This window comes from Haemorhous mexicanus, chromosome 3, assembly GCF_027477595.1.
Source record: "Haemorhous mexicanus isolate bHaeMex1 chromosome 3, bHaeMex1.pri, whole genome shotgun sequence".
Classification (NCBI taxonomy): domain Eukaryota; kingdom Metazoa; phylum Chordata; class Aves; order Passeriformes; family Fringillidae; genus Haemorhous; species Haemorhous mexicanus.
Genome location: NC_082343.1, coordinates 116,937,832 through 116,944,184, shown reverse-complemented (window position 1 = coordinate 116,944,184; position 6,353 = coordinate 116,937,832).

Genomic DNA, 6,353 nt, shown 5'->3' with positions numbered 1-6,353 from the left:
ACTACTGCTCAAATTCCACGCCACCTGTGGTTTGACTTGGCTCACAGACAACACTCGTCTGCTTCAGACCTCTGACCCTTTAACTCCTGTGCTGACTGCTGGTAACAATATTGAAAACTGTTAGAGCTGGATATGCATACATGGAAAACAGGCAGGGGAGGCACTTTGGAGAAAGGCCTGGAGGGGCAGGACAAGGGAGAATGGCTTTTCACTGCCAGAGGGCAAGGATAGATGGGATATTGACAAGGAATTCTTCACTGGGAGATTTGTGAGGAGCTGGGATGTTATTCCCAGAGAAGCAGTGGCTGCCCCATTCCAAGACAGGGACACCTTCCACTGTCCCAGCTTGCTCCAGGCACTGTCCAACCTGGCCTTCCTTGGACACCTCTCCAGCAGAGGAAGCAAAGCAGGAACAGGGCCTGGCTGCAGCTTTCCTGGCTGGGGACACTCCACACCTGACAGGAACAGAGCCTTGGTGTTTGGAGAGGACACTCAACACCTGACCCGAGCAGGGTCTGGATTGCTTTTCCCTTGGCATGTGGACACACAAATCCTGCTCCACAGCCTCAAAACCAGCACTGGAGTTTGGATATGGAGACCTCCAGCCTGCCAGGGCCAGCCATCACCTGGGCCAGGCTGACAAGTCACAAGTGCTGGAGCAGACACACTGGCATTTGTCCGGCCTCAGGGGAAACCTCAGCAGCTGCCAGGCAGGGCTGGGACACATCACCTACAGAGCATGGATTGGGTCCCTCTGTTCTCAGTTTAGCTGAGCCTGTCTCCAGAGGGATATTTCCTACATGGAAAGAATTCCGTGCTGCAGGAGTGACACAGGCACAGAATCCCAGGATCACTGAAGTTGCAAAAGACCTCCCAGACCCTCAAATCCAACCTGTGCCTGATCCCCACCTTGTCCCCAGCCCAGAGCACTGAGTGCCACATCCAGGCATTCCTGGGACATCATCAAAGATCAGACTCCACCATGTCCCTGGGCAGCCCCTGCCAAGGCCTGACCACCCTTTCCAGGAAGAAATTCCTCCTGATGACCAACCTGAGCCTGCCCTGGCCCAGCCTGAGGCCATTTCCCCTTGTCCTGTCCCTGTTCCCTGGCAGCAGAGCCCGACACCTCCTGGCTGTCTCCTCCTGTCAGGGAGTTGTGCAGAGCCACAAGGTCCCCCCTGAACCTCATTTTCTCCAGGCTGAGCCCCTTTCCCAACTCCCTCAGCCTCTCCTGGGGCTCCATGCCTTTCCCAGCTCTGTTCCTTTCCCTCCTGGCAGGAGGGGCCCAGAGCTGCCCCTAAGATTGGAGGTGCCCCAGCAATGCCAGCACAGGGGACAGGCACTGCCCTGGCCCTGCTGCCACACCAGAGCTGGCACAGACCAGGGGCCAGTGGCCTCTGCCACACCTGGGCTCATGTCCAGCTGCTGGCACCAGCACACCCAGGAAATCTCATCCAGCACCATTTATGCCCTCTCTGCCAGCACTGCACCTTGTGCTGCATGGCTTTCTCGGGCTCAGGACCTCCTCAGTGTCCCTTCAGAAGCAGCCAGAATACCGTTCCCTCTCTGTCCCTGCCAGCCTGGGACAGCAGGAGCACACTCCTGCCTCGCCCCCAGCCAGCAGGAACGTGCACACTGCAAACTGAAACCATCTGCACTCCTGACTCCATGGCAGGAGTGACCCAGCCAGGGCTGGAGAAGGCTGGGGATCATCCTGCATGAAGCTCCTCTTCTCCTGCTCTCTCAGCTCCAGGGACACCAGCTCCTCTTCAAGGACAGACTCCTTCCCTGGCACCCGTTGCCTCCTCCACATTCCCTCAAATCCACTTGTTCTTCGCCAAATCAATGGTGTGTGGCCAAAGAGCTTCTGTCAGGCACAGCTCAGAGGCTGAGGCACAGCCAGGGACTGGCATAGGGTGCCCAGAGAAGCTGTGGCTGTCCCTAGATCCCTGGAAGTGTTCCAGACCAGGCTGCATTGGACTTGGAGCATCCTGGGACAATGAAATGTTGCCTGTGGAAGAGGATGGGGGAGGGAACTGGATGAACTTTAAGGTCCCTCCCAGCCCATTTGTGAGCCTGACAAGGTAACCCAGCTTTGGAAGCTGCAAAGAGCAGAGCACGCCAAGCCTCAATGCCTGAATCAAGGTTGGAATACCTGACCCAGTACCAAGACTTGTGCTCTATCAGCTACTTTCTGAAGGCTAAAATAGCCAAGGACAAGATCTGGTTTGGCACAAGTAGACGGGAATGACGTGGGTCCCATGGATATGACTGTATGAAGCAGCCAAGGGGTAGGATCACAGCAGTCCTGAGCTCCATCCACGTAGTTCCAGGGCTGGCCCTGCTCCCAGGAAACCCACAGCTCCCTCTGTGGTCCTTTCATCTGGGGGACAGCCCCAGAGCTTGCTGTATGCATTGACAGGTCACCACTGCCTACCAGGACCCCTGCCCAGAAGGAGGAGAAGCTCCCAGTGACACCCTAACCCCTTAAGAAAAGGTGGTGTTCCATGTCGCACATGGTCCCACCTTTACCACACTGGTCCTTGCTGCACCCACAGCCCTCCCAATCCCAGGTCTCAATGCAAGCCCTCTGCCACAAAATCCTGGTTCTCTCTGCAGTCCCCCCAACCCACAAACCTCCGGTCTCACTGCAGCCATCCTCCCAAACCCTGTGTTTCCCTGATACGACCCCCAATCTGGGGTCTCACAGCAGAGCTCTCCATACTGTGTTACCCCAATGTCTCTCTGGAGCCTCACCCCAAAACCCTGGCTTCCTTGCAACCCCCTGCCATGGTTTGACACCGGCCCAAAAACAGGTACCCACTAAGAAAACTACTGACTCGTGCTCTTCTGCTATAGCTGAGCAGAGGAGGGGGAAGTGTGGACATCAGTAGACCAGCTGAGGAGAAGCTCACCACCCTCCCCTGGAGGGACAACCCTTAAGCAACAACCTCGTAGTCATGGTGAGGCCAAAAATCTTCCCCCAGAATGCATTTGCTGTGTGTTGATTCTAAGTATCCCATTGGCCCTTCCCCTTTGTTCCAGCCCTGTGCCCTCATCTCATTCATTCTGATGTTCTGTGCACCTCCCACCACTTGCTATCCCTATATAAATCCCTGCTCTGTCTCTGCCTGGAGAGTTCTTTGTGTCTGGACCCATTCACAGTAGGAGTTCCATAAAGACTCTCCGTGGAACCCCATATGAAGACTCCGTCCCTTCCTTCTGCGTCGCTCATGGCTGAAATCACCCAAGAGCTGAAATCACTCAGCAAGAATGAGATGTGCCCGTGCACCCAGGACATCTTTTTTAAACACGCTTCTATGGGAAAGTCGGGGCATTCTACCATCTCCACCTGCAGTGACAAGTGGCACCCGAACAGGTACCCTGCTTGAGGGGTCCCTGGAGAGGCATCTCCACCAGCCTTGTGCTGCTGGACACAAGCTGCTTTCAGGACAGCCACTTCCTTGAGGAGAACCACTCACGTTCTAGGGAGTGTTATCTGAAGGGCAACCAGGACCCTCCAAAGAAGCCAGAAAAAACCCAAAAGCTGGTCGATGAGCGACCACCCACCCACCGGGTTTAGTTTGACCCAAAGAAAGACGGTGAGTTTCATATTTATTGGGGTCACCTTTTTCACTTTTTCTTTCTCCTCTTTTACTGCTGGGTGTGGGAGAGAAGCCTGAGGATAGGAAACCAACTTACTTGTCCTAAACCTAGCCTTCCTCAAAGGGATGTTTATCTCCAGGTTGTGGGTGCCCTTGTAGCAGGGAAATTAAGGTTTTCTAAGGGGAATCTTAAGAGATTTATATCCTTTACCATAAGAGTCTTCTTTCTAATTTGTTTGGGGAAGTTTTACTTTTTGTTTCACCTTATTTTTAAGTCAATGGTAAAAATGGGGAATGTTTCGGGGAGTGATTTGGGAAAAATTTCAGGTCTCCAGTTCAAAACCCCTTCCCCTTCATCCTCTTCCTAAACCCCTAAACCCCTAAGCCCCCTTTCCCTCTAGAGGCGCAATTGGCTGGAGGGTGTTGCTACTCAGCACAGGGTTGCTACTGCCTCCCTGATGCTCCCCCATCCCCTCTCTCCCCTTGCCAGGATGACACTGGCCATGTCGCCTAGGACCTTCCCCTCAACCTTGTCCCTAGGCCCATTTACCCTGCTCCATCTCCCCATGCTGCTGTTATCCCACAAAATGGCACTGGCAACATGGCCAGCCTCACCATCTTGTCTCCTTCTCTTCCAAGTTTTCCCGCCCTCGTGTCTTAAAATGGTCACTTTCCCACCTCTCCTCTGCTTTTTCCTCTACCCTCCATTGCGCTCGGCTCCTCCCTTCCCCTTGCATCGATGGGTGTAACCATGTCAGGACCCTCCTGTGGTGGTTTCAGTTCGAAACTGGGCAGAAACACTAATTTTGTGTAGTGGTTTTGGTTCACCATTTTCAGATTTCCCCAATTTTGAGATTTCCTAACTAATGAGTTTATGAGTGTGGTGAGCTTCAGTGCTGGTTAATCACCAGTGCACTCATTTCCTGCTGTGAGACAGGGTTAGGAGAAAAAGGCAAAGTAGGCTCCAAACTTGAAAAGGGTATAAAGTAAATTTTATTAAGAGTAACTAAAAGGAAAAAAAAAAGTAGTAAGAATCAAAACAAACCCTTCAGAACCCTTCTCCTCCCCCAACAACTTTTTCTTTTCCACTGATAATGTAAAGAAACAAAACTTAAAATTTTCAGTCAGCTTACCACCTCTAAAACAGTCTTTTTTCAGTTTGCTTAGGGAGAGAAGTCCCTCTTGTTAAGGTTAAGAGACTTCTCCACAAGAGGAAAAAACAGTTCTCTTGTGGTTCTCAATTTCATCACAAATAGCAGCTGCCCAGGGACCCATGCCATTGTGAAGTCTCTCCCATTTTCCACAAGCCTTCACACAGCTTGTCTACAAGCCGTGTTAACTTATGGGGTACTGTTTTAAAGATGAGCTGTTCAAAGGCAAAAGTTCTCATTATCTATCTCTAAAATCTTCATCCCTGTGAACAGAAATCTTCTTCTTCTCCAGGAAGCACAGGACTACTCTTCTCTCTTTCTCCATTCAAACTTCTCATAGGATCACAGTTGCTATTTCAACACCTGCTTACCTTAGCATGGAGGCCTTTGCTCGATATCAATTTGAACACTTTTATCTCCCCGTAGTTTCATGCATTATAAAGAAAAAAGAGTCTTTTCTCCATAGTTTACAATAGGATTTAAGCTCCAAAAACAAGGCATCTCCTCACCCCTCCCATCTGGGACTTAACTTCTTCTTCACTGACCTTGTGTCTTCATGCAGCTCCTTTACATGCTTGCATCTTGATGGCCACCTGACCCCGGTGGAGCTGGGTGCTCTAGATGGCAGCTGGGGGAGGCAGCTTGGATCGAATCAGCCAGGCCAGAACTCAACAGCATTTCCCTCTCTTGTTCCCCATTGGCTGAGATACTTAACAGGTACAGACTCCCCACATCACCTCATACATACCCCCTTCTAATGTGTTCCTGCCCCCGCTTTCCTTCTTCCTTGTGTCTCTGTTCTTTTTCTTTAAGTCCAGGGATTTAGTACAGCCTTCAATGAATAGCAGTCTGTGCCAATTAGTGGAATTCCTCTGGAATTTATTGTTCATCCCATTGCTTCATTCCCCTCTCAGTATCTGGCTTTATTCAGCAGCAGGCCCACTGTTTGTTTGTAAAGACACCTCCTTCTCATTCCTTTCACAACCAACCAGGACACGGGAATCTTTTGACCAGATATCAGAGATTAACCATTTTTGTATGAAACATGCAATTCCAAAGGCTACAATTTTGTCAGAATGGTATCACGTAATCCAAGGAAAGAATGAGTCTCCTTCCAATTTCCATCAATGAATAGTTGATACAGATGGGAAATTTGCTAGCATGGACCCTGACAGACGAGATTTGTTACAAATGGCAACCACAATTATGGGACAATTGGCTCCAGTCATTACGAGGAGGTTTGTAAAAAGGAGCCACAGGGGCTAGCTTCTTAGCTGGATAGCTGATTCCCCGTAGGGTCAGAGCGCCCCAGGCAAGTAGCATGAGGCCAGATATCTCAGCCCTTCGGGGGCTAAGTGCCCTAGCCCAGACTACTGCACAGCCATGGCCACCTTAGCAAGCTCAGTGATTGTCAGCTCTTAGTGATATCAGCTCTTTTATGGTTTCAGCTCTTTAGCTTGCTCTAGGGGCTCTGGCTGAACGTGGCTTTCAGAAGAGCAGACTGAAGAGAGAGAGATGAGAAGGCAGGCTTCAGAGTGTTCCACAATGGTTTATTCTGAGGGATTCGCGAAGGGTCCAAATGCAGCTCTTTTAACAC